The following is a 10,043-nucleotide window of genomic DNA, read 5'->3' on the forward strand; positions in this document are numbered from 1 at the left end:
AAAATTATATTATTAAACCAAATATAAATTACTTCGTTATTGTATATAAATTAAATTATAAAAAAATTGAATTAAAAAATTATACAAAAAAATGAGGAATTTCAAATAGTTAATTTGATAATAATATCGATATATTTTTGTCAAATTTTTATGATATCTTCAAACATATATTTATTCAAAAATAAAAACATCACCGTTTTCTCAAAATCACATAAAGCCATATTATAATATCGACCGAAAAAAAGAATAAAATGAAATATTAAAATCACGATGTATCTCGTTGCATTGTGCGAGTACGCTTCTAGTTATATAATAAAACATTTGACAAAAACTCTTAAAAACCATTTTTTATGCATGAAGTATTGTTTATTGATGCATATTACTTAAAATTCAAGATTACAAGTAATTTTGGGTAAATATAACTTATTAAAGCTCCATTTTAAATTCGTGTAACTAACTGCAGATAAACATAATCAGATACAAGATAAATATCCATTTTAAATATAGAAAATCTAAAAAATAATTAAGATAATCATTAAGTTCTAACAGAATGTTTAACTATTATTATTATCTTTATAAAAATTATATTATTAAACCAAAAATAAATTACTTTGTTATTAAATGTAAATTAAATTATAATAAAAATTGAATTAGATTTGTGTCCTATCTTCCAGATTTGTTTAGCTTCATAAATGTATGTACTCTTGCTTGTTTATAACTGTGTTCTCTTTCCAAATCTGTTGGTTTTTGTTCTAGATCTGTATATCATTATCTCAGATCTGGTTATTGATGACCAATGCATATTCTTTCTGTATGTTCAGATTGTGCTGTGTATCTCTATGTGTTACTTCATTATTTTTAGATCTGATTATCTTTCTAGATCTTGAGTTCTCTTTGTGATTGATAGGACCGATTGGATTGAGCTTCTTTTAGATCTCTTTGATCTAGTTAGGTCTCCTTTGGTGATCCATCTGTGTTTTCTTGTTATCTTACCTTACCTATATTGTTGTATATGTCCTGGTTATGTTTTATACGTCGAGATCTATATTATTTCAGATCTGGCATTTTTGTTACACTAACTCTCTCTGTTTGTTCAGGTACATCCTGGAGTTCCTCTCTAATAAGTAGCCTTATTTCATTCCTTTTATAAGCAATATATTTCTTCTGGTGGTTGGTTATCTTGCTTTATTTTATCCTTTAACTCTGTTAAAGAATTATGTGGTAAGGCTGTTCTTTTTTTTTTCTTGTGTGTTCTGCCTCAGTTTTTTTTGTGAGGAACTGTCTTGTTGGCTTGACCTAGCACATTAAAGTGTTTTAGGAATCCTGCCTCTAAGCATTTCAGTTTCTGTTTTCGTGTGTTTTTTGTTTTGTTTTATGGAGTCTCCTCTTGTTGTTGCTAGCACGTCAAGCTCAATGGAATCCACAGTCACAAAATTCGACTTTGGAGACCCACTATACTTGCACCCTAGTGATACTATTAGAGGTTCTATTCTATCCTTCAAACTAAGTGGAACTGAGAATTATCGTGTGTGGTCGTGTGCTATGATCTTAGCTCTAGAAACTAAGAATAAAATAGGCTTTATTGATGGTTCATGTCCCCGTCCTAAAAATGATCTAATTCTTGAAAAACAGTGGGATTGTTATAATTCGGTTGTCCTCTCATGGATCTTAAGCTCCATGACGGAGGATTTGTTTCTTGGACAGGTTTTCTCAAAAGTGTCCTCTCAAGTTTGGGAGGAGCTAAAGGAAACTTATGATAAGGTCGATGGGTCGGTGACTTTTAATCTTTATCAAAAGATTAATTCCTTAAGTCAAAATAATATGCCTGTTTCAGAATATTACCATAAATTGAATTCTTTTTGGAAGTAGTTTGATGCCCTTGGGAAACTTCCGTCCTGTACTTGCAATGCTTCACATGATTTTTTGCAACATAGTCAACTCATTAAACTAATGCAATTCCTTATGTGTCTTGATGATGTTTACCAACCTATTTGGAGCAATATTTTAACTAGAGATCACTTCCCTTCCGTTAAAACTACTTTTTCCCTTGTGTCAAGGGAGGAATCTCATAGGGGAGTTAAATTCTGGTCAAAATCGTGTTAAAACACAAAATTCTGCTTTCTTAAGCAAAAGTTTTGAAAACAAATGATGACCAGGAAGGAATCCAACTAGTCTTATTTCCAAACACTGTGGTAATTATGGACATACGATCGAATGTTGTTTCAAACTGTCGGGTTCAATGCTGTGCATTAATGTTGTATTCAAGCAAGTTTCTCCTATTTTGTAATAGATTAGCCTTTAATGCTTTCTAGTATAAATAGGATAATTAGAGTTGTAATTAGTGTTGAGCTAATCACTTTGTAAGCAATACAAGATTTAATACAAAACACTTGGGTGAAATTTTTGTGTGAAGATTATCTGATTTTGGTATTTTTTTGGGAATTACAATTGGTATCAGAGCAAGTAACAACAATTTGATTGAATGATTTACACGTTTTTCGAGAATTTTTCACACAAAATTCTGAAATTTTGCACTGTTCATTGCCTGTTCATCATCTGTTCTTCATGTTCTTGAAGATATCGCACAAAATATCAATTTTTTTACCCTAATCTCATTTAAATTGTGTTTTAGGTGTAAAAATTTTGATTACTGTGTTCGTGATGATGTTTTGAACAACTTTAATTCATAAGTTTTTGCAATCTGATCAAGTTTTGAAGAGTTTTTGATAAAACGCAAACCGACTGTTCTTACAAAATTCATAATTATTTCGAGTTTTGATCCATTTTTGGTTGAAAATTTGATAAAAATTGTGTTTGTGATTAAAGATAAATCGGAGAGTAGTTTCTTCGATATTAGTTTAATCCGCATAATTCCTTGTTCGATTTGTGTTTGACCAAGTATTTGTGTGCAATTTTGGTTTAATCCGTTTAGAACTATATGCGACTTAGTCTTTATCCGAGTAGAACTGTGAGCGATTTAGTCTTAATCCGAATAGAACTTTGTGAGATTTTGTCCTAATCCAATTAGAATTGTATGCGATTTATTCTTAATCCGCATGAGTTTGTGTTCATATAGAAAATAAGTGGTTGTTAATCGATTTAATCTTTGAACGGATTGTGACTTTCATTTTCTTATTGAACGGATTGTAAATTTGACTTTTGTGGTTGATCGTATTATAGTTTGACTCTTCTAGTTTTGACCCAATTTGAATTGATTAGATTTATTAGTTGACTTCTTGTTGACTTTGTGAATTTATCGTATTTGGATGGTGTGAATTTTGTGAAGTGTTTTGTCCGGATATCAAATCCGGATAATCTTGTGCAAATTCTTAATTTTGACAATCTTAGTTGTCCGGACTTCTAATCCGGATAAACTTGTCCGGACTCCTAATCCGGATAAGGCTAAGAGTTTGAAATTTTGCTAAGTGTTGAATGGTAGAGAATTTTTGTGTGTGAATTTTTGAGATAATATTGAATTTTAATCTTTCAAATCAAATTTTGAACTGTAGAGATCCTATATCAATTAAATAAGATAAAATGAGCTCTAGAGTAGCATTCGCAATTGGTACTGACACCAAGCCACCTGTCCTCTTCAGAGGAGATTACAATCCATGGAAAGACATATTTCTGAATTTCATTGAACGTCTGAAAGAAGGAGATCTAATCATGGAATCTTTAATGGAAGGTCCAACTGTGTTTTGGAGAGAAACTCCTGCTATTCCTAAAGAGAACAGACCAACTCAAAGAGTTATTAAAGAAAAGTCAAGATACACTGTTGAAGAAAAGGAAAGAGCACATGCTAATGTTTTATGCAAATCGTATATGATGCAAGCACTTACTAATGACATTTATACCAGTATTGATAGATATAAAGCTTTTGGTCATAGTGTATGGAAACAAATTGAAAAAATGATGATGGGTTCCAAAGTTGGAACTCAGTTAAAGATTACAAATTGCATAACAACATATGAGGAGTTTAACGGCAGAGATGGAGAGTGTCTTGATGATGTGTATGATCGGTTGACCAGACTGTGGAATGAGCTGGCAAAGAATGGTATTTCTAAGACAGTAATTGAAATCAATGTTAAATTCCTCAGTAATCTGCAACCAGAGTGGAAACCTTATGCAAACAATATCAGATATAATAAATCTTTGTATGATATTGACATACATGAAGTTTATGAAACTCTGAAACAAAATGAGGAAGATGTTTTAGAAGTCAGAGATCTGAACAAGAAAAAGGAAAAGGAAGTTAGTGATCCATTGTCTTTTGTGTCCGAGAAGAAGAATAAGAACAAGTCTAGTAAGCAAGTGAAAGAGGTCATTCAGACAAATGAATCATCAAGTGAAAGCTGTGATAGCTCTGACTCTGAAATGAAGGAGATCAAACAGGCCATAGTAATGCTGACAAAAGCCTTTCAGAAGAAATTTCAAAAGAAACCGCACTCGAACAATCAGAGATTTTCTTCTGGTTCTAAATATGATTTCAAGGATAAGTTTGGAGAAAAGAAGAAGTATGAAGAAAAGAGGTACGAGAAGAAGTACGAGAAGAAGTCCGATAAGAAGCTTGAAGAAAAGAAAAAGTTTGTGACAGGAGTGGCAAACGAGAACACTAAATGCTACAATTGTGGCAAGTTGAGGCATTTTGCTGTTAATTGTAGAAAGCCGGTTTCAAGAAATACGACTACTACGAGAATAAATTTCTCCTATCAAAACAAAATGATGCGAGAAAGGTGTTAATGGCTGAAGATGACCACTGGCTGAATCTTACTGATGAGGATGAGGAGTCAGAAGCTGTGACTCATATATGTCTAATGGCTAAAACTGTAACAGATTCTTTTGAAGAATATGAGGAGGAAAATGTTGAGTCTAATGATGAGGTATTGGAAAGCTCGTACATGCAACAGATGCAAAAGATGATGCTCAAACTTCAAAGTTTTCAGCAACAATTAAAATCTAAAAAACAGCGTGCTAGTAGTCTTGAAAAAGATCTAGAAACGCAAAAAGAAAATTATATCAAACTATTTGATAAAAATGCTGAAAATTTTGATTGGGCACAATCTTTGTTATCTGAATTAAAATCTTTTCATGAAAAATCTGACATCTTAAAATCTGAATTATCTGATTCAAAGGAAAAGTATAAATCTTTAGAATTGGTGAATGAAGATTTAATTTTTCAAATAAGTAAGCTTGATTTACAAATCAAAGATTTAAATGAAAAACTGAAGACTCAAGAAGAGAAGTTATATAAGAGAGGGCAAATTGATCAAACGATTTTTCTAAACAAGCCATCTGAAACAAGATTTTTTAATCCTTGGGAAGAGTTAGGGTATGAAAATCCAAATCGCTTAGAAAAAACCTTATATTTACTCCAACTCTGTACAAATTTGAATATCTTGATTGTATTCCTAAATTTCAAATCAAATTTACAAAATCTTCTAATGAAGTAGAAGAACAAGAAGATTTTAACATAAAAAGAAAGAACAAAATGCAAGTTCCATTTGACCACACAAAATTAAATGAAAGTTATAAAACATAAGTCTTTGCACTTTCAACTGATTATTTCCTTAGTTATTCACAAGCAGAACTTGAATCTAAACCTGTTGAATCAAAACTTTATACACCAACATTGATTTTGGAAAAACAAGTGGTTCAGTTAGAGAAAATTTTAAATGAAGAAAGACTTTCTTTTGATAAATGAAAACAACAATTTCTGAATAAAACTAAAAATTTAGAAAATTCTAAAGTCAAAATGGAACAAACTAAGTTTGAATGTTTTTCATGTTCAAAATCTTTAAGTGACGCCTCTGAGTCAGAAGATTTAAAAATTTTAAATGAAGAAATAAATTTCTCTGATATCTTGAATTCAAATATTTGTTTGGATGAAGAGATTTCTCAGTTTGATTTCTCGAAAGAACTACCTAGTCACTATGATTTTATTGTTAAGAATGAAATGATTGTGGATTCTGAAAGAGCTTCTGATTTTAAAAGAATTTTTATAACAAACCTGTTTCTAAGAATTGGTATTATAAAAAGAATAAAACTAAAAAGAATTCGAAGAAACTATAGAAGCCTACTGAGAAGATTCAAAAACAAAAGATTCATCGTTCATTTAAATCTAATGATTTTATTTTTCCTGTTTCTGATAATGCATTGAAGTTTAAGAAGGTCTGAAAAGTGAAAGATGCTAATATATCATCAAATCTACATAAGAAGAAATGTTTTGTTGATTCTCTGTTAAATAATTTGGTAGACCCCATAATTCTTATGTGTAAAAGTAATGAAGAAAAACAAGTGATGAAGAACCAGAAGGCCGATGGAAGACTTCAAGGCAAAATGGCTAAGTCCTCAATACAACCAGAGGGTCGATGAATCGACCAGAGGTGCGATGGAAAGAACATCTTCATAGCCCCTCTGGTTACCAACACTTGGAGTTTTCTACACTAGTTCAACCAGAGGCATGCGATGAAGATATGAAGATAAGATTGAATAACGCCCCATGGAAGACAACTGGAGATGACCAATCGACAGCTGGATTCTACAAAGTTTATCTTGTTTTGTTTGTTATCCATGTCTAGATAAGCTTTATCTTTCCCTAGAATATTTGCTAGATAGTCTTAGTAGATAGTTATCTTCTTGTTTAGCTTATTAGTATAAATATGTGATTAGGCCTATTGTAATCAGTTAACGCTTTGAAAGCTTTTACTATCATTTTGGAATAAAGTGAATATTCCGGCACTCAAGTATATTCTTTGAAGTTTCATATTTTGTTCTTGAGTGTTCTTCATTTTATTCATTCACACGACATAAGTAGGTTGTTCTTAACTTAATTATTAGTGTTATTGAGAGATCTGGGATCAACATAATTCAACATTGAATAATACTGTAAAAAGATATTCAATCAATGAATTGTTTGATATTAAGAATAGAAAAATAAATTGTTCTCCTTGTCGATGGGATGAAATGTTTACGTCTTTTGCTTGTTCTAAACCTCATTACATTATGCATTCTGCTTTATCTGCTTTGAAGAAGAAAATCAATTTCAAAGAACGTTGGTTTGATACTTATAGTATACCACCAACAAAGACTAATCTGAAAGGACCCATTCTAAAATGGGTACCTAAACCCAATTGATTCACTGTGCATGTAAACCGGCATGTGTGGTTCTTAGACTCAAGATGTTCTAAGCACATGACTGGTAGAAAAGAGCTGTTAGCTAATTTTGTTGAATATTTTGGAGGAACGGTAAGGTTTGGTAATGATCAATACACGCCTATCCTTGGATACGGTGACGTAGTTTATGGAAACTTAATGATTAAGAAAGTGTCGTATGTCGAAGGACTTGGACATAATCTTTTTAGTATAGGTCAATTTTGCGATAAAAATCTAGAAGTTTGTTTTAAAGCTAACTAGTGCTGTATCTGTACTATTGATGGTAAGGAGCTACTAGCTGGAGTCAGAAGATCAAACCTCTACACAATTGACTTATCCAATACACAAGTGGATACAGAAGTCTGCTTGATATCCAAGGCATCCTTGCAGCAAAACTTACTGTGGCATCAGCGTCTTTCATATCTTAACTTCAAGAATTTGAACAAGTTGGTTTGTGACAACTTGGTAAAAAGGATTCCAGATCTAAAGTTTCATAAAAATCATGTTTGCAGCGCATGTGAATTGAGTAAACTGAAGAAAGCTTCACACAAGTCTAAAATAGAGTTCAACACCGAACGTCGTCTTCATTTACTTCATATGGATCTCTGTGGTCCCATGAGAGTACAAAGCATTAATGGGAAGAAGTATGTGCTAGTCATTGTTGATGACTATTCCAGATATACATGGATTCATTTTCTGAGGTTAAAAGATGAAGCAACTGAGACTATTATTTCCTTCTTGAAGAATGTTCAAATCATCTATAGTTGACAGTTCAGAAAATCAGAACTAATAACAGAACTGAATTCAAGAACAAGATTATTGGCTCATTCTTAGAGTCTCATGGTATCTCACATACCTTCTCAGCAACCCGGACACCACAACAAAATGGTGTCGTTGAACGCAAAAACAGAACTCTTGTGGAAGCGGCGCGTACACTTTTGACATGTTCAAAGCTTCCATTATTTCTTTGGGCTGAAGCTGTGGCTACTGCATGTTTTACGTAGAACCAATCTGTAATTCATAAAAGGTTTGGTAAAACTCCATATGAGATTATAAATAAAAGAATACTTAATATCAAATTCTTTCGAGTATTTGGTTGCAGGTGTTTCATTCTTAATGACAGAGAAGACAGAAGTAAGTTCGCTACAAAGGCTGATGAAACTGTATTCATAGGATACTCGAAAACATCTGTTGCATACAGGGTCTACAATAAAAGGATTAAAATCGTCAACGAAAGCGTCAACGTTTCATTCGATGAAGTGATTGATGTGGCTTCTGTACAAAACCGTTCAGGACCCGGTCTGATAATTAATACTTCACGAAATGCAGATATCAATGATTCTTCAGATTCTAATCTTTCTGATTTAGATTATTTGTTTAAGAATTTTTACGATGATTACTTTGATAATAAACCTAATAATTCAAATAATTTGTCCAAGGATGTTCAATTTGAACAACAGTTATCTGGTCCATCTGTTGATGTTTCAATAACTGAAACTGAAGAAGAAACAGAAGATGTTAATGAAGAGATAGAAATGGAAACTCTCGATTGTCCAGTTCAGTGTGAAGAGGGCTCAAATATTAATTTGCCAGAGGTGTCAGTTGTTCAAGATGAAAATACCTTATCTCAGTCAGATATTCAGCCTATTTTAGTTCCAAACAATGAATCTTTACCTGAACCTGTTGTGGACAATTCCCCCAATACTTATACTGATCAAAATTCTGATCAAAGTTCATATATTCCCTTACCTCATAGCACAAAGTGAACCAAAGATCATCCAATAAATCAAATTATTGGTGATCCAACTGCTTCTACTCGTACTCGGTCTGCTTCTGCAAATGAGTGTCTCTACTCCACTTTCTTAAGTAATATTGAACCAACTAAGGTGTCTGAAGCCTTAGCAGATCCGGACTGGATAATTGCAATGCAAGAGGAGCTGAATCAGTTTGAAGCATTAAAGGTCTGGAGATTGGTTCCGCATCCCATAATAAGACGATTATCGGTACAAAGTGGGTTTTCAAGAATAAAAAAGATGAAGACATAGTTGTTGTTAGAAATAAGGCCCGACTTGTCGCTAAAGAATACAATCAGCAAGAAGGTGTTGACTATGATGAAACCTTTGCCCCGGTAGCACGGATTGAAGCTATAAGGATGTTCTTGGCATACGCTGCACACAAGAATTTCATGGTGTATCAGATAGATGTCAAGATAGCATTTCTTTATGGTCTTCTCAAAGAAGAAGTCTATGTTGCTCAACTGAAAGGTTTTGTGGATGAGTCAAAGCCTGATCATGTATATATTCTTGACAGAGCCTTATATGGTCTTAAACAAGCACCGAGAGCCTGATACGATATTTGCTCGTCGGTTTATTCAACCTTAGATTTCAACACAAAAATAGAACTTGGCGCAAGTATACACCTCGAACTACTGTCGTCTCGTAACAAGTAATAATGGTAAAATACCAGATATCGTTCCCACAGAGATAGCTTGTAAAGTTATTTCAAAAGTCCAATTTATAAAAAACTAGTTTCAGATGGCGAATCGAGGGATTTGATTTATCTAAAATGGGGAGGTTTGATTAACAACTAAGAAAAATATCAATCTTAAAAAGAAGCACAGGGTGCAACAGTTGATTAAGACTTTAAACAGATGATTCAGCAAAAAAGTGACATAGCATTCTTGTCATAATCACTAAAATCAATAAATAATTTTATATAACTATGACAGTATCAACTATCGGGTCAGACGGCCTCCCAAGAGTACACACCGGTCAACGTGCTATCGATACGATATCATTTATGTTAGACGTCGTGAATCCTAGCACAACACAGTGTTACCATCCTACACCGTAGGAGTATAGCGTTTGTCAGACACTAAAGCTATTTATAGC

This window comes from Cynara cardunculus, unplaced genomic scaffold (assembly GCF_001531365.2).
Source record: "Cynara cardunculus var. scolymus isolate 2C unplaced genomic scaffold, CcrdV1 Un_Scaffold_4494, whole genome shotgun sequence".
In the NCBI taxonomy this organism is placed as follows: domain Eukaryota; kingdom Viridiplantae; phylum Streptophyta; class Magnoliopsida; order Asterales; family Asteraceae; genus Cynara; species Cynara cardunculus.